Source organism: Crocodylus porosus, unplaced genomic scaffold, assembly GCF_001723895.1.
Source record: "Crocodylus porosus isolate Cpor-Errol unplaced genomic scaffold, CroPor_comp1, whole genome shotgun sequence".
In the NCBI taxonomy this organism is placed as follows: domain Eukaryota; kingdom Metazoa; phylum Chordata; order Crocodylia; family Crocodylidae; genus Crocodylus; species Crocodylus porosus.
In genome coordinates this window covers 244,917,920-244,943,021 of record NW_017728886.1, presented here as the reverse complement: position 1 = coordinate 244,943,021, position 25,102 = coordinate 244,917,920, and positions in this window count along the sequence as shown.

Genomic DNA, 25,102 nt, shown 5'->3' with positions numbered 1-25,102 from the left:
TTGGCTGTTCTCAATGGTGAAGAATGCAGACTCTATCTTTGCAGGCCTATGTGCCTTTGCCATAATGGGCATTTTCACAAGCCTAAAGAAGTATACAATGTAATGCTGGAAATGTGAGATACCTGTTAAAAATGGAACTGGGAGAGCACTTCGCAATGTTCATGAGCAGGGTTAGCTGTTGTCCAGCTATAAAAATATCATGGCAGTGTACTGTTTTAAAAGGAGTGGGATGTAAATAAAGACATGTGGTAAAGCCTAACACTGTGATTGTTTAATTCATCTGCTCCACCAGCTTCACACTGAGCCCTTTGTGGGACAGGAGAGGTACAGAAACAAACACTCATATTCATTAGGCCTGTGCAAAGCGGCTAGCATTTGATTTGGATTTGGATGATTTGGGGGACAGTGATTCAATTCAGTGATTTGAATCACCATCCCAAATCTCCAAATCGAACAGGCCCCATCACCTGCCTGCTCTCCCAGCCCCATCAATGGCTGCCTCTCCTGGCCCCAGTGTCCCAGCACTTAAAAAAAACCCAAAACCCCTGCACTCACTGGTTCCTGCCAGGCAGGGGGGCTATCCCTGCTCCACCCCACTGCCCAATGCTGCATGGGCCCTGTCACAAGCCCCCATTTCCTGATCACTCCCCCAGCCCCATTAATGGCTGCCCCACCCCACCCCAATATCTTAGCACGTGAAAAAACCCCAAAAAACCCACACTTACCAGCTACTACAGTGGCCACCAGGGCCTCTGGGGGCTCATAGCAGAGACCCCAAACACAGCACAGGGCAATGGGGATGGCCCCCTTGCTAGGCAGGAGCCAGTGAGTGCCGGGATGCTGGGGCTGGGCGGGAAAGCCATTGATGGGGCTGGGAGAGCAGCCAGGGGCCAGGGGGTGCTCAGGGAGCTGGAGGAGCAGGCGAGGGATGGGGCCTGGTGGGGGTCCCCCCATGGTCCACTATCTCCTCCTCCAGCCTCCCCCTCCACTCCTTACTTACCAGCATGGAGCCTGGGTCCAACTTCCTGCAATGGTGAGTAGGGACTACCTGAATCTCCAAATCTTATCCAAACCAATTCAGAGGCTTTGAATCAATTTGGACCTTTTAATTGGTCTCCCAGTTTGATTTGGATTTGGAGATTTAGCTGCTGAATTGGGCCTAATCTCCTCCACATTGAAGTAGCAACTGAAGCTTTGAACAACCCCTCATGGGGAAAAAATCAATGTTTTAAAAAATATACAAGTTTCCTCTGGTTTCAAAAGACTCAAGAATAATTTGTATCCTGTCCTAAACTGTTGTTTAAGATCAGAAAGAGCCATATTGCTTTGATTGTTAAAATAATATTGCTTTGATTGTCATAATACATAATTTTAATAAATTTTATGGGTATACTTAGTTAGAATAGGAAATAGCCACCTTAGATGCTCAATGTTTGATGTGTATAAGTACCCTTTAAATTCAAGTTTAAAATTTTAACATGGAATTTTTTTAACTTTTTGGAATTGTTTTGTATTTTTCTACTTAAATAATTCACCATGAATGAAATAAATTTACTAAATGTTTCAGTGTCACCTAATTTGCAATGTTTTAAACTCTTTCTAAGACAACAAGGTTTAGGCAATAAATGTTGCCCAGCTCTACTTGCAAGTGGCTTTATGGTCATAAATGTAAGAGGTTACATACAAGAGTTGACTAAGGTGTAAATTGTCAGTCTGAGCAGATCACACTAAGTTAAGGGTATACTTCAGTGAGCCAAGGTCAAAGCTAGGTGCTAGTCCTAGCTCAGGTTATCAGGCTAACGGTCAAGTTGAGGTGGTCAGATGGAGCAATTGATTAAGGCTAGGAGAACCAAGACAAAAAAAAAAAAAAAATAAGCAGGAGGGTCCAAGACAGGAACACTTAACCATACTGTTACTCAGGCAAAATCTTATAGGAATTTGAAAGATTTTTATCCTATCAAAGACTTTCAGCTCCCACTAGTTCCCGTATATGCTATTTTTGATGGGTGAATTAATTTACTCCTATCACTCTACATTTGTTATATAATGATGCTAGGTGATCATTAATGAATGGTTCCACCACCTGACCCAGCTTAATTGTCCCAAATTTGCAAAAATAACAACAGTGCTTGCACTTGGGATGAGCAGGTTGGTCACAATTGAAAGTTATAGGTAACTTCAGCAAGTTATGACTTTTCAGTCATTGTTTCAGTACATCTCAATCCAGTGGGTACCATGTGTCCATTTCTGTACCCAATCCACTGAAGACATCCAGATTTAGCCCTTAATCTTTGTCTATAAAGATCTATCAATTTTATTTCCCTAGGTTCCTAGTTCATTCAGTCCAATATCCCAGCCAAAATGGAGGTCATTATTTTATATTTAATTATTTAATATAATTGACAGGAATGGACTTAGTTAGTAAAAGGGATGACAGAAGAAATCAGGCCACATATTTTTGTTTTTCAATATGAAGCACATATATTTTTACAATGTTAGGCACTTGTATTGCAAAACATTAATGCTTATGCTAGAACTAAATGAACTGCAACTTTACAGTTTTAGCTTTAGTCCTGAAAAGATTTAGGCATATTCTTAACTTTAAGCAAATGAGTAGTCCCACTGAAGTCAACATGTTCTAAAAATATAACTATGTGCATAAATCCTACCCTTCTAGCAGGACTTAAGTATTTATAGTTAAAATATCAGCAGTATAGTTGTGAAAGGAAGTTTTCCTTTAATATATTTGATGTTCAGCACTAATCCTTATTTTAAATGCAGGTTTGCAACATACATGGCATGATCTGAAGAAATGGATTGAAACTGCAGCCAAGCAGATTTAGATTAAATTTCAGGAAATGCTTTCAAAAGTAAAAACAGTAGGACAATGGAACAAGCTTCATCAAAAGATTATGGCATCTCCTTCATTGAAGGTTTTCAAGAAGAGGTTGTATAGTAAGGCTGTGTGAAGCTTCAGTCTCTGATTAGATTTGGTGGAGATATGGCCCAATTCGCTGGCTGAATTTCTGAATCCAAATCAAATCAGGAGACATTTTAATCTCTCCAAATCGAATTGGAACCCTCTAAATCAATTCAGAGAGATTCGGAAAGATTAGGAAATTCAGACATAGAGACAGATTTAGAGGTATGTAGAAAAAACTTTTAGCTAGCAGGGACTTGTGAGCGCTGCAATGCTGGGGTGCATGGATTGTCCCACAGAAGCACAGGGGGCTCCCCAGGACACTTGGCAACAGACCCAGAAGTGGACCAGAAGCACTTCCGGGTCAGCCAGAGAGTGTGCAGCCCCCCCCCCACCACCCTGCATCCCTGTGGTTTGGTGACACATGCCGCTTGGGTTTGTGAGGACCACCCAGGGTCCCCCTGTGGCTCATCTCCAAGCTATGGGGACGTGGGGGGCGGGGGGAGCTAGCACATTCCCTGGCAGACCCGGAAGTGGACCGGAAGTATTTCTGTTTCACTTCCGGGTTCACCATCAAGCACATGGAGGGCCCCCCTGCACTCCTGTGGGACATTCCATGCATCACAGCATCACAGCAAGCACAAGCCACACCTGTTACCTCAAGGTGTGTAGAAAAAACATTTAAAGCTGTGTCTGTGTCTGAATCACTGATTCTCCGAATCAGCATCGAATTTTCAGATTTGGATTCGGTTAAATTGAATCAGGGACAATGATCTGAATCAACGAATTGAATCACTGTTCCTGATTTGGTCTGAATCCAAATCGAATAGGGCCCATTTCGCAAACCCCTATTGGATAGGCATCTCCATGAGACAGATGGTTTAGGAATAGCAATTTCTCTATCTGTGTAAGACACTTGTATCTGACCCTTGAAGTTTCTTCCAAGCCTATCAATTTACAAAAATGTTAAAAGACAATTAAAACAAAACAAAAATAGCAAAGCTTCTTTGTATGAATTACTGTTTTAAGTTTAGCTCTCAAAATGAATTTTGGATGGCTTCGAACCTAAAAACTTTAAATGAAGGCATTTGTGGAACACTTCTGTTTATAACTGTCAACATTGTTTTCAGTGAAGTGATATAAAATTACATGTTAACGGAGAAATTTGTTTTGTATGTGATAAAGTAAAAAAAAAAAAATTCACTGTTTAATGCTATTTTTGGAATTGTATAATAGGCCTGCTTGTCAAGCATACACTAATGAACTTGTCTTTATATTGTCAGTATTTATCAGTATTTACATGTGGATTTTTCTGACTTCAGATTTCTATTTTCATAACACTTAATGGTGGGCCAAATCACAGCATCAATCTAGTGGCTCTGCAAGAATAGCAGGTTACAATCTATCTTCCTCCCATTCTTTTGTAATAGCTTGCAATAATGTCACCAAAAACTTATCACAGTGTCTGTATTTCCAGTAGTATTGTGGCTGACCTTGGGATGTGGACTCTGTCTGGATGAAAATTCTTTATCACTTTTCTTGACCCTGTTTTTGTACGATAAATGCTTGTTGAACATGCTATTGAAAAGATATTTGGTAACTGAGAACAGCCTCAAGAGTAATAGCTGCAAACAATGCAAGCCCATCATACTTTGTAGGAACATCTTTTCCCTTTCCTTAATGTATCTCTGCAGTATCCTGGATGGAATTTCATCCCAGTGGCTCTCTTAAACTCTACAAGAGTCCTCAAATGAGTGTGCCCAGGTTTCTAGCTCTCCTGAAGGTATGCTGCAGTCAGCTATATGACATAAGTACTCAAAGGTTCTGAGGTCAATGACTTCCAGTGCTTGCTGAAACCAGTAGGGTGGTTTGCATCCTTGTTAGGTGTTAGATTAATAATCAGGAATGTTTATATGATGAACTGGGTGGCACAATGCTGTTTTCTGATAAGGCAGGGAAAAAGTTGAGGAATCAAGACAGGTGATAAGGTAGCTTGGAGGGGTGTTTAGACGTACTGAATGAAAATATCTGTGTGTAACATACTTGAAAGCAACATGTTTTGGCACTCTAAGGAGGTAAAAGGATAAAAGATGATAAGTTTAAAATATTCCTGAAGATACAGGCCAAGATAACTGGTAGGGACTGTCATGGTTTGAAAACCAGTAGAGCTGTGGTGCTATTTAAAAGTGGATGAGATTTTATATTCACAGCAGTAATTCACTTTGGCTAAATTTAATTGTGACTTTTGGGAAGGGACTACAAGGAAACAGGTGAATATGGATATGAAAAAGCAGGTCAGAAATGTGAAAACAGATGTATGAGTAGTAGTTTTAGAGGTATTCTTTAAAATCAGGAAAACAGGTGAGAGAATTCAAGCAATAACTAGAAAGAGGAGAATAAGAAGTATTAAGAGCTAGAACAAATCTTCAGTGAACCTTCCTGGAAAACATGAGTAAAGATGTTTATTTTAGTAGAGCATAAAACTTGGAAAGTATTTTGGAGAAGGGAAGTGAGCAGGGAAAGTTAAAGATTCACCTGAAAAGAATTTGGGTGTTTTTTGCAAAGAATGAGTTTGGTAAAGTTAAAAGGCAGATAGGGCACTAACTGGCAAGGTAGGTAGAAATGAAGCTTGTTGAAGATCGGCGTGCCTGGAACCAGTGCAGGGAGTGTGAATGGGGGAAATAAAAGTGAGCAGCTGAGAAGCGGCGAGGTCCAGAAGCCAGTTAGGTATTTACACACATAAAGCAGGTGGCATGCCTGAGCCAATGCCAATTAGAAAAGTGGAAAAATGTCAACCTAAGAGTATTCATGACAGTTGTGAGAACTCTGCTTATGCATAAATACCAGTTTCTAGAGCTCTTTTTAATGACAGAATTTTATTTCATTCTTTTTCAAGGCAGCACCATTTTAGCCTCCTTTAAACTACATGTCAGATCTCCTTAGGGAGGTGCTCAGCATACAGGGTAGAGTGCTACATTACAAGCTATATATTTCCTTTATCCTTAACAGCACAAAGTAAATCTAGCATTAGCCACCAGATCTGATTTTGTCAGTGAATTAAATAAATTGCAGCTGGCCCAAACACTGGACGTATTGGGGGTTAGGTGAGTCCTGCAGCATCTTTCTTACTCTGTGCCAGCCCATCAGAGCTTACTTAGGCCATTCCAATTACCGGTTGTGATTGTCACCACCTGCTCACTATCTTATGCCTAAAACACATTCTTGTGGCCATGGATTTATATGTACATAGGAAATCCTGATGAAAATTAGACAGTTGTTTATAGGGGACCGAATATGTTAATGCTGTCTACTCTCTAGTACTTGCTTGCATGACCCATAATGGCTAAAATGCATTACCTGTGGATTATATTTGTTCTTGGATCATATTTACTCTGTTTTTGTTGTGCTATCTGCTGTCTTGAACAAGATATCCTGTGATCCTCTGATTAATGACCAAAGGAAGTTCACCCAACTGTAAATGGGTACCCTATTGCTATTATGATGTATTATATGCTTAATGCCAATATTGTAAAAGGTGTTTTATAGGTATTCTGCAAGGTAGTTCAGAAGAATTGCAATGAGTATAGAAGAGATTCTTTATGGAGAATCCACAAGATTCCCTCAGTTCCCTCATCTCTAGCTCCCTAAATGATTTAATGCAATATTTTCTGATATTATCACAACACAGGGTCCCCTAAATTCTGGTGTGGACCAAGTAATCATGGAAGATTTTGCTGGCTACAGTCCAAATAACAGGAAGGTACAGTCCCTGGCAAAGATTTTCCCATGTAGGCAGAGCAAAAGTCAACAAGGGGAACAGGAAGAGAATAATAAAATACAAAGGTATGTGAACTGGAAGTTGGTAGGCATTGGCTTGGTTCTTAAGAATGTGCACATGCTTTTCAGTTCACTGAAGAAAGGGTAGTGGTTTTCAAAGAAGCAACTGAGAGACATTGTAGCAAGTCAAAGGGATCATTCCAGATGTATGGAGAAGTGTAGAAGAAGGTATATAGACATGAATGATTCAGTATGAAGGAATACCTCAACCAGTAGGAGGCCCTGCATCTTTACATTAGTGATAACTTGTCTCATATAAGGAAGTTAACTCCTTCCTGTGTGTTCTGGTCTTGTTACTTCTGGTGCTTGTTGTTTTGGTGTTTCTGTAAGTGAATAATACAGATGGTAACAGGGATTTTGAGATGGCACAAATTCTTTTGGCTGAGATGAAATTTGCTGTCCATGGACACAAGACTGGAATCTGTGAGTAGGGCTCCCCCTCTACACATTACAGGTATTGCATAATTAACTAGCTAATTACACAATGACCTTGAGACCAGCTACTTGTGCAAAATACTGATCACACAATAAAATCTCCACCCAGCTATAAAGTTAGACCTCAACAATGTGCAGTAACTTCATAGCTGAGGTGGCCCAGAGGCACACTCTTCCCTGGCATCCTGTGGGTCAGATGAAAGAAACATTTTCCTAAGTGGGCCCCAAGACATGATAGCAAAACCACTGGAGAAAGGATTATCCAAGAAGAGAAAAGCCATACTAGGAACATGAAGCTGTTCAAGCAGTGGGGACACCATCAGCTTCTATTAGCCACTCTTTACATGAACTGTTTAAAGATGCTGGGAGTCTGGACACACTGACAGTTGGATATCCACAATAGTGTTGCACTCAGGATCTCAAATAAATTTTATATGGGAGAAATATTCAGAACTGAAGGGGAAGAATAAATAGATTGGTGACTGTTTAACAGCCACTGAAGACTTGGGGATTTCTATATACTGTGTGCATTTTTATTATGGTGGTGGTCAGTATTTCTGTTGCTATTACATCTGGAATTGATTCCAGCCAAGCATACAAGAATTACTGCTGTGCTTTTAACAGAACAATCTCATTCATGGGTAATACTGAGATACCCGTGATGGATAGTAAGAGGCAGTATGATCACTTCAGGGTAAATTGTTGCACCATTAACCCATCACCAGACAGGAGGTGCTCAGGGCTTTATCTCCTATCATCTCAGTGGCATCCAATGCCTATCTGAATCTCCCTTTACCAGATTGGTAATATTCAGAAGGGTGAAAGTTTGAATTTCATAGTTCCTCAGGATGAGAAAGGATAACAAAGAAACTACACCATATAGATGGTACAAAGTATGTGGAACACATAGATTTTGGAATGAAGAATACAGAATGAGTTAACTGATTGGAGAGTTTTTCTTATATGGTATCAAATTTGTTGATGAGAAAATTAAAAAAAAAAAGACACATTTCTAATATATTGTGAATGTTCAGAGCCCCTCTGGAAAATGGTGGATTTTAAAAGTTTATGCTGGTCCCTGAAAAGGAGAAATTTCTGGGGAGGCAGAAATTCTGTGTTATATTGTTCCAGCTATCGAGTAAGAAAGTAGTAATGATAAACTGCTGGTGTCTGAGTTTAGCATTTGTCTCAGCTACATCCACAAATTTCATGTTGCAAAGTTAACATTTCAGCTGTGGAGTGGAAAGTTAAAGCAAACAAAAAACAACAAATGAAGATAAATGAACTGATTAAGTCACAGCTGCTTCCAGCAGGTAGGTAAACAGGCAAGGAGTAACCTTCATGGTTTCATAAGAGGCCACCCAGAAGCTGCAGAACTTACTGTAATTTATTTTTTGACCATGTGGACCAAAAAGTCAAAACAAGTGACCCCATTTAATACAGACAAATAAATGGCATCAAAGCAGAAGCATATGTTCAAAAGCCTTTGTGGAATCTGGAAGAGGGATAGAAATGGCCATTTCGAAAGGGTCATTTTGAAGTACCTGTCAGTGAAGGAAGAACTTTAAGCTCCATTCAACTCTGGTAAGTATGACTATTGCTCCTTACCTTAGAAGACAGCAATACTAAAGGACTCAAGCAAATCTGTGATTTGTTCGAAAGGGAAAGGAGGAAACCTGACAGGAGAAAAGTACTCTAGCATTTTTTTCCTAGGATGAAATGTTGTCTTATAAAGAAAATTGTCATCAATTGTCATTTGAAGTTTCAAGTAACTATTTTGCACACATTTACTTGGAATATTATCTTGTATATCAATTCCTTTGGGTATCCTTTGGGTATTTTTCATGCTTTTCAACATATGACTTTGATGTTTAAAATTAGTATGTAGTATATAACTGCCAAACTGTTAAAACACGTGCTACACCCTTTGCTCTTTTCCCTGGTGCAGTTGTCTGTTTTTGCAGTGCTGTTTCTAAGAAACATAGTACAGTAAGGTAGATTCCTCCTGTCGTATGTTATTTCTGTTTTAGTGGAAGGTAGTACTTCTCAAAAACAAATGTGTGTCACTAGATAATTAGAAAGCTCTGCACTATTTGATCACAAGCTTCATAGTGTTTTCTTATCCTTTAAGTGGGAAAAATTTCCATAGCAACAGTAACAATATCAAGTTTCTGAAGGTAAACTTCTATCCAACTGGTGTTTCTTATTTTTACTAGTTTGCAATATATATAAATATCTGTTTTTAAATTATTTTAAAAGATGGGAAAGTTTTGCTTTGAGTGCTGTGAGCTAAATATTTCAGAGCATGTTCTGCTCTCCTGAATATAGACAGTATTGTGAGAGCAGGAATGTAGGCCACAGTTTATGAGCTATTCATATTATCTGCAGGCTAAGCAGCATTCTAGTTAAATGCAGCAATCAAAATTGCACAAAACTGGGGAAGGGTGGGAAGTGACAAGAGTTTACAAACTTGTAGCCATTGTCTATAGAGATGTTAATTCTCAGTAATTCAACAGAAATCAAGGTAGTTCATAGAGATTCACTGCAGCATAAATGGAAGCAGAATTTGGCCTTTACGGCCTATCCAAAACAATGTACTTCCACTTTAAAAGCCTAGGTCCAGAAGTCCCTTCTGCAGCATCCGGATCCCTTTATAGATATGGCCATAATGATCATCTCTCTTTCTTTCTTTCCCCAAATTAATGTCAGATTAGTTGTTATTGTTATTTCCCACAAGCATCAATCGTCTTGTAAATGTAGATTATATATGACATTTGATATAAATGTGAAGAACAAAAAATAGTGTATTACATTATGAGCGATTTACTTAATGATGAAGCTTGAAGCTGGAAGAAATCACTACATTTTGTCAATAGAAATACTGCAAACTACTGGTCAGAATTATTGGAAATTTTCTTTTCAGTAATATAATATTACCTGTTGTGTTTTCCCTTTTACAGTTAGACATCTCATAGTTAGACTATCCCTTAGTTCTCCAGTGACTAATCTTTATGCCCTAGGCAGATTCTCCTGTCACTGCTGCTCATGTTTCCCCATCAGAAATTCTCCTCCCACTCCCTTCTTGATCAAACCTTTCCTCTGCTGTCTCAGACATACCTAGAGCACAAAATAAGCATCAGGGCTTGGGCACAATCCTAAGCCTCACCCATGGTTTGCCTTTCTGCCAACTACACCAAAACCTATGTTGACTTTCCATATTGCGAGGCTTCCCAGCCTTTTCTCTAGCCTAGGAGGGAGATCTGGGGCACTGTCGCTTGGTGTGTGTGGTCAGGAACAACCAGACTTTGCAGGATCTTGGGCAGGTCTCCTCAAGGGAAAGCAATGAGGTGTGGGACTTTGGCCCCTTTGGTCCCTCTATTCAGTGGGGCAGTATGTTGCCATGACACTTAACCCCCCAAGGATTCCTCCCCCTAGAGACTTGATGAGCCCAGGTTGGTATGACAGACATTTGTGGGCCACTTCCTGAAAGCATATCTCCCTTTCTCCAATTTAGACTCCAGTCCCAGCTTCCAAATCAGTCTGTCTCTTTCAAGATAACAGCTTGTAGTACTTGAATATTTATAATGTTTAATACAAAGTTGTTTTGGTTTAAAAACAAACTAACACACTGTTGTTCGCATTTGTTGAGTTTTACACAGTGGCACCTTCCTCCAGTCCTGTGGCCTGGCAAAGTAGTTTCCTCCCTCACAAGAGTGCCCTGACAGTTGTGATACTTGAGAAGCACTGCCTGGCCCCATTGCAAGCCTCTGGGCTTCTGCTGACCAGGCCTCTGGAAAGATCTAGTTCTCTGATCTCAGAGATGATATGTAGGATATTTACTTGTGTGCAAGCAACCTCTAGCATTGTCTACCCTGCACCCAAAAGTGCACTCTATTGACCTACAGTAGCTGCTCTGCTGCTCGTTGAAGAATTTCTTTGTGGCATCTAATGGCTGGTACAGGGCTTCTTCATGAACCATGGAAAAATGGGTATACTAGATCCCAGAGCAACAGATACGAAATAATACCTTTCCACTCTATACAGGGAGTGCCGCAGACAAATGCTCCCCAAATCACTAGGGGCATCAAGCTACATTTTCTGAACACTGTAGTACTGCAGTGCTTGCCTAAGCACTTGGAACAATTTACCCACATACTCATCATGTGGTATGTTACACTGTACCGCGTGATTGGGAACTACACATTATATTTCATGTATTTTGAGCAACAGTGTGTTGGGCAGAGGAAGAGAATGTGGTTGTCACAGTTGACTCTAATGCACTTCAGAAAGCTCATCTAGACAAATCCAGCTGTGATTTTCTGCAGGTTGGTGAGGCGGAGTTAACATGATGCCAGCCCCTTTGGGATGATGCAGCATACCACCTGGACTGAAAGTCCAACTATGGGTTTGCACATACTGAAGTGGTGGGTTGCAGGTGAAAGGTCCTTTGTTGTCACCTGCCAAATGGAAGGTGACTTTGCTTCGTCTGAAGTTCTTTGGCCACTGTTTATTGTCTGCATTTTTCTCCCAGACTCAAAAGTGGCATTATATGGTGTGCAAGTGCTTCCTTCCACACTGTAAGCATTCTATATTGTTTTGTCTAAAATGTATGCCAAATTAATTTAATGTTTTTAATAGCAGATTTTGATATAGTAAATGTGAAAATGAATAATATACTTTGTACAGTAACATCTGCACTATTTATGATGATATCAAATTCAGTACATTTATGTTTCTCACACTTGTTTTTTTAGAATGCAATTGCTTTTAATACAATTCATAAATAAAAACTGTTAAGACTGTTTTAAAAACAGAGTTCCAGAAAAGCGTGCACAAAATACATTACTCTTTATTTAACAATATGAAACATTTTAAAAAACACAAATGTTTAGAAGTCTAGATATACACCAAATACATATTTCCATGTAGGCTAAGTATAGCCATTCAGAAAGCTTGAGGTAGATGTGCTCTAAGTATCACACTTTACACAAAGCATGCTAGATTAGTGTGGGAATTAACAGAACTGACATTCATCCTTTCCGGGGGTGGGGGTGGAAAGAGCCTGTAGTGAGTGATGCTAGTAGGCTGGGGATGCTCCTGCATGCATCCCAAGAGGCTGCCAGAGTGGCCCCTCTCCCCAGCTCCCTTCCCCCACCCCCCACCAGCTGGTGGCTATCAGCAGTGTTTGGGGGAGGAAGAGGCGGAAACAGATCCCCTCTGGCTGAGGTATTGGAGGGGGCTGGGCAAGGCCTGCACAGCAGAGGAGCTCAGTTCTCCCTACTCCCCTGTGCAATAAGTGTAACATCTGTATATAGCTACAATCCTTTATCCCTGACTATCTACTTCCTCTCTTTCCCCATAGTGTTTTGTACTGTCACTCAGTCATACTGTTACCTCCTAACTTCAGCAAACCACACACACACAGTATCTTGGATACTTTGGGGTATAGATGCCTTGAATAAAAACAGGATGTTGTAATCCTGTATGGCTACCTGGCTAAATACAGCTACACAGACAGAAAGGATACAATGATAGCAGTAGAGGACTCTCTGTGTATATGTCTCCAAGTAAAACCTGTTCTTCCCTGGGGCTGTGGGAACATTTTTGTCTTGGATTGCAGTTACCTTGTGAACAAAATGACCTAATTTCAGGATCTTCATGTGAATATAGCAGGTTGTGTAATAAATTGGATTTTTTCAAAGTCACATGTGGAGTGAATATTGATTTGTGCACTCGCCTTTCAACTATTAAAAAGGGTACATTTTAGTTATCAGACACTATGAAGTTTTTTTTCTGGATAGAACATTAAGTATTGTACTTGCTCTGCAATATTCACTATCCCTTGTTTTAGCTAATCATTTCTGAGTTATTAATTTATCACAGTTTGTTTCTGTGAGTTATAAAGCAAAAGCAAGCTGCAGAAAATAATGATCTTGTTTAAAGTGTAATAGACTTATTTTATTAAGACGATTACACACCTATGTGGTCCTAATTATTTTCTGTCTGAAAAAGCATCAGATATAGGCTGAAAGTGCCAGTAACTTGTACTGAGGTATGCATCATTAATATGTGGAATTGTGCAGGATATTAATTTTATAGTCTATGTTTTAAACTATGAGATACTTTGTATTACAAGTTGAAAATGCCCATGTATTTCTGAGAGTGCAGATTCTCAAATCCTGCAATAAATGGTACACTAGCATATGCACTATATATTCATTATTTCCAGTGCTGCCACCTCATTCTCTCCAAACTCCTATTTAGATTTGTATTTCCATTTCCTAAGTGTGTATGAGGTGAACAGATGTAATAAGGGACAAAGTTTGTGTCTACAATTTTATGTCTAGCTTAAATTTCAACAGTGCCTTATGCCAGATGAATTTTCTGGTAGTTGTGAAAGAAATTATATATGAATACTCATTGCTGAACAAACAGTGGGATATTCTGAATGCTTCCAGTGAAGAAAGTGTAGAAATAAATAAAAATGCAAAGAAGAGAGGATAAGGAAATATCCATTGTTATGCTAATTATCCCTTGCAGACCTGGAATTCCTTGGTGAAATGTTTGATAAAGTAATCTGGAAAAAGTAAAGGGACTATATAGTTAAAAGCACAAGCCTAATTTAAGAGAGAGAGAAAGTGTGGAAGAAGCTGTACATTGGGAAGAATATGTAAGTGGTGCACAGAAGATTTATTAAAAGCAGTCAGAATCAGGCTGTGAAGGAACAAGAGGCTAAAACTGCAGGGGGAAAAAGCAACGGGGAAGGAGACTGTTATATGTTTATACTCTTTTGCATTGTCTTCAGGGTTCTTATTGTTATTACAAAGAGACTTTCATGTCATGTAACCCTACATCAGCTTGCTAACTTATCATTTATCTTGTTTGTCACCTTTAAATTTGGCCCAGTGAACATAGTGCCTTGACCCAAACTGACTTTCTTAGATTTAAATACTTGACTTTAAATCCATTACCCCATTAGGCCCTGTAATATTATGCCCAGTTGACATGGATAGTGGCAACAGTAGGGGGAGAGTTCATATTTTGCAGTTATGATTGTTTAGCTAACGATGTTGTTCGAAGGAGTGATTTAACTGGGTAACTGCAAATACATTATTACATTTCTTTAATGCAAATGGAAATATAATAGGAGAATCATTTATTAAAGTAGTAAGGGAAAAGAGCAAGGAGTTGCAAGAATATTGAAGAGTGTCTATCCCACCCAATTTATGACTCTTTGGGCATGTCTGCACGTGACCTATAGTGCTGTTGTTACTGCACCATCATTTAGTACTTCCAGAAGGAGTATCCTTTAGGAAGTATTAAATGATGGTGCAGTAACAGCCCATATTGTGCCATGCCAGCAGTGTACAGTTATTTTTAGCCACTATGTTGCCATAGCAATGCGCTACACCAAGGAAGTGTATCACTGTGGTGATGTAGCGGCGGTATCACGGTTTTTTCCCCTTGGATGCTATATCACTGTAGTGTGTTGCTACAGTGATGTAGCATCATGTGTAGACATGACCTTTATCTCCCTCAAAATTTACCAGTCTGGATGCAAGGGAGTAGCCAGAAATTTCAACTCTGTGCATAGCACTGACAGCCTGCTTTCCCCTGACATGTGATTACCAGCATGGCTGCAGAGTCACTGCTTCCATTCCTTCTTCCTGTCCTCTTACAAGGATTATACATTTTCAGGCCATTGTGACAGTGCAAAAGAATTTTCTTCCACAAAAAGGTTAGCTGGAAGCTTTTCAAATGCTAACCCAATAAAGAAAGTACATAGTATAATATATTGCATATATCTGATTATATCCCTGTTGTCTGTTTACATGACTGTCCTTCTTGCCTTTTATGTCAACTGTTTGAAAAACATACATCTCAGTTGTTACAATGTCAGTACTCAACACAGGTGACTGTTAGGGGGTGCATGTGCCCGCTCCCGCCCGACAGGGCCACCTGTGGGTGCTCACCAGCATTTCATGAACAATTGTGAACTGGTTTCTAACAATGCTGTTTTGAGACTGTTCATTTTCGTGCGTGTCTGCACTTAAGTCAGGGGTGGGCAAAAAGGAGGATCTGGCCAATGGACATTTCCCACTAGCCCCTGCCCATGCTACTGCAGCCAGTTTCCGTAGAGACCCCAGGCAGGACAGGGCTATGACAGGTCAGGGCCAGTTTCCATGGAGACCTGCCCAAGCCATGCTGGCATGACTTGCGGTTGGGCAGGGAACTGAACTGGGGCTGGGGCTGGGATTTTGCAGTGGTGACAGCATGGTCCAGAGCTGGGGAAGAGCCATGATCTGCTGCCCCGATTGCCCAGGCAAGGGCATGCAGGCAATGGATCATGGTTTTGCCCTGGCTGGTTTTGCCCAGCTGTCACTGCCACAAAATTTCAGCCCCAGCGCAGCGCCCCGCCCAGCCCCACACCCTGCCAGCACTGTTTGGCTGGGTATCCATGGAAATCCCAGCCCTGCACTGTCACAGCCCCACCCGTTTTGGGGTCTCCATGTAAACTGGCCTTAGTGACGTGGGCAGGGGCTGCTGGGAAATGGAGTCCTCTGTGGGCTGAATCCAGCCTGCTAGCCAGACTTTGCCTGCCCCTCACTATCAAGCAGTTTAGGATGTTAGTTTGTTTTTTCTTAAGAATGAGAGTTTCCTGTGGAGTAATTTATTATTCTTATTATATACTAATTAGCTCCTGCCATACCTGTTCAAATGAACTAAGCTAAGCTAAACAAAATACCTATGTTTTATAATTTGCCTGATGATTCTGTTACAATATTCTTAAATTTGAAGGTTATAAATAAGGAAAGCCTGTCTTAAAACATCTCTAGAAGTTTCAGCATCAGGTTTCAGTACTATGTGACATTCTTTCTGGATGACACTACGCAAATGACCACCACATCTTCTTCGAAGTACAATGTTTAATTTACAAGCAGTTTATTTCTACTGCTGTCAAATGAGTTTACCCTTCAGGTAATCTATGTCATCCTGTAGGAAATATGTTTTTCTTTCCATGTTGCATATTTCTACAAGACTTATGTACCAGCACTTTCTTCTAAAGCTTTTGTTTTATAGTCATTATGATAATAGCAAGTGAGGCACCTTATTGCTATGTTTTTACATTGTGCCTTCTGGAAATTGTCACAATGTAAAATGACCTATTTGGACAGCCGGTGAAATATGTGATTTTTCTCAGCCAGTCTGCTTTTTCAGACCACTTTTGCATTTTCAATACAAGAACAGCAAACAGAATCATAGCTTATCCATACGGTTATTAAGTAAATGCTGACACAGCCTGAATACTGTAACCATCCCCCAGTACAAGGATTTATAACTCATATGTACAAATACTTTCTGATCTGATACTAAACATACTTGGCTAAATTTTGCTTTTAGATAGAGCAAGGTAAATCTATTAAATCAAAATACACAATTTAAATTCTTTTCATTGTAGTTGCAAAGTGTAAGTCAGGTTGGAGTTTAGCCCACTGACTTTAGAATTTGGTCAAATGAGGAAAGGAGTGGGAAGGGGAATGCCTTCTTTGGCCAGTGACTTGCTTACTGGTTTTGGGCAGTTAGCATCACCTCCATATGTGTTCCTTTTTATTCTGAAAGTAAACTTTTACTTCCATCTCTGCCAAAACCCCATGTCCTCTAGTCCATGAGTATCTGTTATATGTGAGAGAGGATGTACAAGCTTACAGAAATTGTATATTACTTTAACAAATAATATGTAATGTTATATTAAGATGATTACATTTTGTGTTAACATACCTGGAAGCTTAAATGGTCAGTACTTTTTCTGATGGATGCAATTTCTACATCATAAGCATGTCTACACAAAATGCTTTTATACACATTAACCTAAATTACTATGCATTAAGCACATGTGTCTGCATGTGCATGCCCATAATGTGCATTAAAGTATGTTCATTGCACCTAAATTTGATACCTACAAAAGCAGGTATCAAGTTTTGGCAGATTAGTTTACGTACATTAATGCACATGTAGATGTAATCCAACTAAGTTTAGTGCTGGGTCGGCCCTGCCACTAGGGAGCTGGCCTGAGACTAGGCCCAGGGAACATCCAGCCACTAGGGTGTTGCCCTGGGGCCCTGCACCCTAGCTCCCCACTCTGGGCTTGAAGACCCAAAATATTGTAAATAGTTTTTCCCTTTTATATAGTTTCCCACTTTTTATTGTTGGTGGGTGAGGTGGGTGGTAGAGTGGTTCTGTTGGTTGAGAAGGGAAGGGGTTCTCTTTCTTGAGGGAGAATGAGAGATGGATGGAAAGGGGGTTGCAAGGGCAATAAAGTTTTTTTTTGTTTCACTCATGTGCATGTCCTGAGTGGTGTTGGGGGTGGGCAGAGGGTAGGGGGTGTGTGGGTGGTGGAGCAGGTGGGCTGGTGCAGGGAGTGCAGAAGGAGGGGGTGGGGCAGGGCCTCCCAGACCCAGTGTCCTGACCCCTACTAGCAGATGCATGGCTGGAGGCTAGAGCTCTCCCTGGTGGCCAGAGGGCTGCACAGCAGAGCTGCAGGGACTTGAGACTAACTTTAGTGCCAAGTCCAGGGATGTGTGGACACCAGCCAAAAATTGCTTAATGCACATGTAGATGCACCCAAACTGTGGCAACTAGAGTGACTAACTGGGAATTCTCTGTAGAATAGTAAGAATGTGGTTTCTAGTAGAAATAGAGAGTCTAACAGTGAAGAACTATGTATGGACAGAGTTTAAACACCAACTATCCCATTACCTGGATTAGCTTTTGTCACTCCTTTGTCCCCTAGCATTTATTGCATGCTTGTTTGCCTCTCCCAGCACTGGAGTAAGTTCCCTCTCCCTTCACCTCTATCATATGCTTATTTCTCCATTCTCCTTATCCTCTACTTCCTGCATTTTCTTTCAGACATCTGATGAAATTTGTGATGAGAGAGAGAGAACAAACTTTTGTGAGCTGAACCTCACTTCTGTCTCACACACAGAGAAATGAATATATAACCTGTAGATCAGATCAGGAATTATTTTGCATGGAAAGTTTTGGCAAAGGTTTAGTCAGTATTTGAACTGCTTTTGTTAATAGAAATAAAATTGCATATCAGATTTAAATGCTCAGGTTTTTGCATTTCTTAACTAGAATATACTTTTTTTGTCAAAAATAGAAATTGCCATTGAAAAGAAAAATCTTACATGGGGTAAAATAATGAGAATACCAGCTCTAATAATCAGTTCTGGGATACAGGGAGTGAGAATTCCACATAGAATAAGATTGTTTGGTAATTTCAAAATCCTGTGATCTTTGCTTTCTCTTGTTTAAAGCAAAGAGAGATATCTAGAACTGATCTCTAATTTGGTTCCAAGCTTTCTTCCTAGTTTCTGGTACATGAATTTTGTAGCATTGCTGTCCTCATTCCATTGTTGCCATCTTTCATGGTTATTCATCCATTGGACCTTCTGTCATTTTTGTTTTTCTACCTGTCTTCTCAGTATCTCGTGTATTTTGAGACTCTTCAGGTCTCATGGCATCGCCGTGAGAAATGAAATTGGTTATCAGGAAAATGTGTTTAATTCTGCTACGTGATTTGCATTTGTGGATCTTCTTCTGAGATCTAGTTCGCCCAACCCTAATTATGTTAAAAGTTCTCTATAAGTGGTGTAATAAATCATTTACAGTTTATCCTTCCTTAATCTCTGTTACAAAAAAAAATCTGTAAAATTATGTAGGGAACAAGAAAGACTTAAGCTATATTAAAATAATGGGAAGTGTGTTTTAATTTAAACACATTTAGTAGTAATTTGAAGCAAGCATTCTTAAATTGTCTTTTTAGATCAATAGGTCAAAAGCTAACTTTCAGTTGCTGAAGGTATATTTACTTCTATTTTATTAAAGTCACATTTCATCTGTAAGAATGTAGCCATCTGCATACTTGCACTCTGATTTTTAAGAAAGTAGTCATGCATTGGCCTTCCTTCACTTCAATAAGGCTACTCACAAGGTTGAGAATTTGCAGAACTGATTCTAAACAAGAAAATTGACATTTTTAAGTGTATTTTGAATTTAAATAAATTATTTGAAGCCAGTGGGTCTACTTGCATGGATAAAATTATATTGTGAATGAATGTTTCTAAAATTGATGCATATGAACCCAACTTTATTCAGCCATAAGTGCTGCCATTTCCATTCTGATTAAAAAAAGTAAGAAAAAAAAAAGAGTTAAAGCATTGTTTTGGGAGACCCCATTTAGAAGACAGAACTCTTGAACTTTAGCATCTTTTGAAATATTTAATCTAATAATGTAAATGAGTTGGAGTCATTTTCTACCCAGAGATAATTGAAAATGTAGACAAATTATGATTACCTATACCTGAGCATCAATAATTTCAGTTAGTGATAATTATTTTTTATCCATCAGAACCATGTTATATATAAAATTCTCCCATACTAGATAAAACACGTCTTATATTAAGATGTTATCTATAATGTTTAGAAATCCCAAGGATGCGCTGTACTTGTAGTATGCAACCTCTTGCCCATTTAACTCAGCTTGAAGTCTCCTTTTAATCACTTTTTATGCAAATATAGCAAAGTAATTTAAAAATCCATTCATCCTCTTCTCTGGTGTGATTTGATAGCATATGGTATATATCATCTCATTCTAGGCTCTTATCTATTTGTACATTGATTTACAGATACGGTATTGCAGTATCTATTCTTGGGGTGCATGCAGATATTCAGGGAGGTTAGGGGGAGGTTAGACTGATCTAAAGCCACGTGGTCCAAGGTAAGTCAAGATGGGGGAGCTAGTGGAGGGGTGTGTGAGGGGAACAGGGGGCAAGTGAGGTTCATGGGAGGATTGGGGAGGCAGGTGGTGTCTGTGGAGGGGATTGGGGGGGCAGGCAGTGTCCATGAGGGGATTGATGGGAGGGGGGTCCAGAAGGCTCAGGGGGGTTGGGAGGGTTCTCTTCCCCCACGCCCTGGGACCAGGAGCTCCTGACCCCCTCCAGCCCCCGACAAAAAAAAAACTCCATCCCACCTGTCCCTTCCCACACCCTGACTTTCTTGCTCAGCTCCAAGCAATGGTGAAAACAGATAAAACTCACACTGGGCATGGCTTGCAGGATTTGAGGTGGGTGGGATGGCTGGGCTTGAGGGGGAGCTAGCTGGTCTATGGAAGGGAGGTTGTCCTTCTGGGGGTGAGAAGAGGGACTGGGGGTGCTAAAAATAGCCTTGTGGAAGGGAGGGAGTAGGGAAAATGCAGCCCCGGGTCTGAGGCCAGTGGCTGGGCTTTCCCAGCTCTGGGGCTATGCTGAGCACTGTACACAAATTAAGAATAGTAAGATCAGTCTAAAAATGGTCAGCCCAATCTAAATTACTTGCACCTCAGAGGTGGAGTTAAATAAGATTGGATTAACCATTTTTAGATTGAGCTAAGTGTCCTGAACTTCTTTATAGTTTGCACTTAGATCAGCCTAACTAGTGTAAAGTCCACACCTGGGCAAACCAATTTAGATTAGGTGTCCATTTTTAAGGTAATCTACCTGCCCCCAATGTCTATTTGCATCCAATATGATTATGACACTGGTAGTTAAATTTCTGAAATTCTCTTTTTATACTCTTAAACATATCCACGTAACCCTGGGAAGTATCTATATTTACTTTTGTGATACATTTACATTTATTTTATAATTGCATCCTAATTCTTAGGTAAATAATTGGGTTTTAAAAAAAATCACTCTGCATCATAATTTTTATTCATAAAAATGCATGGCTTAGAGTTAAAAAACTGCAGGAAATTATCATGTAAACAAGTTTATAATTAGAAGATTTAGAACATTTGTTTAACTTATAAATAAAGCACAATAGTTACTTTAAATATATTTTATTGAATACATGAAACCCAATTAATTTGCATGAATAAATAAGATTCAAACCTCAGTCAAATATACCTAAATATTAAGATGAAATTTTGATTTTAAAAAATCTCAGAATTGGCCTAATTATGGTTTGCTGATATTTCTCCACTGTTTTCAGTGGGAGAAAAATAAGGCCAACATGTACCATTTTTTAAAACTGTGCTATTCTTGGAAGACATTTTATTTAGATTGGAGGACCTGTTTTTTGTTTGCTTCCCCCAACCCTTTACCATTACACTGTTCAGTGACACATTATTTATATTTATCTATATTAATATAGCATTTTGAAGCAATCCAAATACTGTGTTTACATTATTTAGAATACAGTATTTATTCACACTTTGATTCCAGTGTATACGTTGAATTTAATAAGTCTACTTAAACATGGGAAAAAGTGGCATCTTAGGTCTTCTAGTGATCTTTTTAAATGAAAAGTTTTCTCATTACTCCATTTTAAAGTGGCTTTTCTTCCATTATTTTAATAATAGCTTTGTCAGTTCCAAGTATCTACTAACTTAGTATTTACATATGGAACACACACACACACACACACACACACACACACACACACACACACAATTACTTTATGTAGAATGCAAAGTTGATTAAGTGACTATGCACCTTCTTCAGATGTTTTTTGGCTGAACTGAAGTAATTTTAATTAAACCAGTTTCTTATTTTAAAGAATTGTTTGAAAAGAATTTACACTTTGAACTATTAGGGACTAGTACTTCAGGAATTACCTTTGTCCATTATATCATTGTCTATGAATTAGCAATTCTATTAAAAAAGAGTGAGTAGTTTTAAATTCTGACCAGGACAAAGGTTTATATGTATTCCTATGTAGCTCAGGTTTAGCAATTTAAGGGCACGTCTACACATGCATTTTAATGCACAGTAGCTTATTGTATGGTGCATTAAAGTGTACCATAAAAAAACAACAACAAAAAAACAAGTTGTGAGATTATGCCAGTACACAGTAAAATATGTCACTGCACATTAAGTGTCACTTATAAGCTGTGCACATTTGTTACTGTGCATTAAGTCATCCTAATAAACATTTCTTTAGTACCTCATGTTGGAGGTACTAAATATAATGTGCATTATAATAAGCATCTTAATGCATGTGTAGATGTTGTCTAACTTTAAGAAGGTAGTCCCATTAAAGTAATTTTCGGTAAAGCCAGTGGAATGTAAGATATGAAGAGAGAACAAAGGTGAGGGGGAAGAGAAAAGTAGGTCACAAAATATTCCTCCTACTACTACCTGCCCCCACCCCAGGAAAGAATTATTTCAACTATTCAACAGAAAAACTTTGCAAACTGTAAGTAAAAATAACTAGACATGTCTTGCATGAAAATCTTTGTTTTTCCAAAAGACATTTTCTATTATGTCCATTAAAATATCAAAGAACAGGAGAAACAGAATAGAAAAAAGAAATGAACTAGAACACTAGTACTCGAGAAAAATTATTCCCCTTCAGGAAAGCAATATTGAAAAAGTTATTAAAGAATTTAGCTGTCTAGGAAGTTATGTAGTAGAACTGATGAGTCAAAGAGGCCAAAGGCATGAGCTCAGGACACCAATCCTGGGTGCCACCTTAAGGTGGGCCTGGGGAGCTAGGGCACCAGTTTGGCCCCTTCCCCTCCAGAGCCATTTCCAGATGTGCAGGGGTATGCTCTTGCAGCAGCAAAAAATAGTGGCACAAATTTGTGCTGCTACTTTTTACCACAGCGCATGCCCCTGCACATGCACTTCGTAGAGGGGCAAAGTGTTCTACTTCGGGCAAACTGCTTGTGCCCAGCTCCTCCTGGATCCTGGAGCGTTGGAAGAGCCAGGGCACAATTAAAGGAGTGGAGATGCTCTGCTCGGCAACCAAAGTGTATCCCTGGAAGACTAAGCCTCCATGTCTTCAGGTGCATACTCCTGTTGCATACCCTGTGTCACATTTTTTGCTGCTGGTATTCTTTTGCTACGGGGATTTCCTGGTAGCAAATTTTGGGCCCACACTACAAGTTTCCAGTGCAGGGCATGTTCTAAATGGATGGAAGATAAAAGATATGATAATGCAATCATATTTCCTAGAAAATGGGATTGACAGTACTTAAGGTCAACAGGTTCTAGATTAATATTTCTACTCTTTTGGACATGGGTCAAAGCACCTGTCAGGGTCCCCTGTTTTATGTGGCAGGAAGCTGAGAGCTCCTGCTCCTCTCCAATTACAAAGTGTTCCAAACAGCAATAAACAACTCATTTATATCCAAGGGGAGACCCAATATTGTCATAAAACAATAAGTAAACAGTAAGGAAGAAGGGTAGTATGGACTTGAAAAAAGATATACTTTATGTAGAATGGGGTGGAAATGGAAAGAGATGTTCATCTTCCATTATGTGTTAAAGTTACTCTGACAAACAGAATAAAACAGTCAAATTTTTGGGACAGTGTCTCTCATTTCTCTCTTTGCTCATTAGCAACTTCAATCCCTAGATTTTTTTTAATATGAATATAATCAACATTTCTACTTTTACAGAGTATACAGGGAAGGATCATTTTGGAATCACTTTGGAAAATCTTTTACTTACAGATCCTTTACCTGATGCTAGCAATGTCTTCTCTAGAAACCTATATAAAAAAGTGAAGGTATGTAAATGGACACCAATTCCTAAAATATGTACTAGTAAAAGAAATCACTGTATTTACCCAAATCCAAGTTGGCTTATAATTTAAGACAACCTACCAATAATTACGGCCTATACATGGAACATTATAAATTTATTATAATTTTCCACATATAGAGCCTAATTACTGAGTGGGAATATTAAATTCACCCCCCTCTCCACTGTTATGGTGGAGAAAGCTGTGGAGTGGGGCAAGGGGTCACAACCTGGCTCCCTGCCCCCATTCTTACTCTCCCTGCCCCTTGCATTCCCCGTGCCTGTCCCCTCACCACTGCCTGCCCCAACATTGCTCCTTTTCTGCCTCTTGCCTGCCCCTTGATCGTGTCATCTGACCCCACTATGTACTCTCTGCCACCTTCCCCCCACTCCTCTTGCCCCCCATGACTGTGCCTGACCCCTGTCACCTGTCCCCTATGCTGCCTGCACCATCTACCCTCCCCCCACCCATGTTGTTTGGGGAAAAAAACAACTCCTCTTGGATTCAAGTAAATATAGTATTCTTTCAAAAACTAGCCAAGCCACTGATAAACAGCATCAGGCTCAGACCCTTTCAGAATGTCAAAGCATTTGAAACCAAAAAATGCTCAGTTAATTTAAAGAAGCCTTAAATCTTTCCTCTTTCTGCAGTGTCTCTTTCCATCTTTAACACACATACTTCCACTCTCTTTGCAGGTAGTGTGCAACCATGGGCAAACAGGGTGTATATCTACTTCAGGAGAAAGTCTAATACACAGGCATAACTTGTGATTAAGCGAGGTACACTAAACAGCAAAGACTTACACTTGCCACATACTCTTATCACTGAATCTAGTGTGCAAAGGTGATACACACCTTACTCTGTTTTAGAACCCCCTGCAGCCTTCCACACAAGATTGTATCTAACACAATTCCCCATATATCCTATCTGGCTACTGGCAATTCGCATGGGAAGAGAATCTCTGGGTACAGCTACAGACACATGCTGCCTTAGTCAATATGGAAAGGAGATAAACTACATCACTCATGATACATCTGTACCCCTTTCCTTCCATTATACTACAGGGTAAAGGGCAGGTAGAAGTGCCCAGGTACTGTCCTACATGAGGGCCTGCCGTCCCTGCCTTACCATATTTGAAATATGCTGAACTTAGTCTCCTGGAGGCATAGGAAATGTCAGCCAACCTTAAACTCTTCATCAGTAGAGCCTGAGTATAGCTGTTTGATTGTGGCAGCAAGTAAAGAATAGGTAAAAGATAAAGAAATTAAACCAACATAAATTAAACCACAAAGAGGAAATCTTTCAAAGGCACAGATTGACTGGTAGACAAAATTAGGC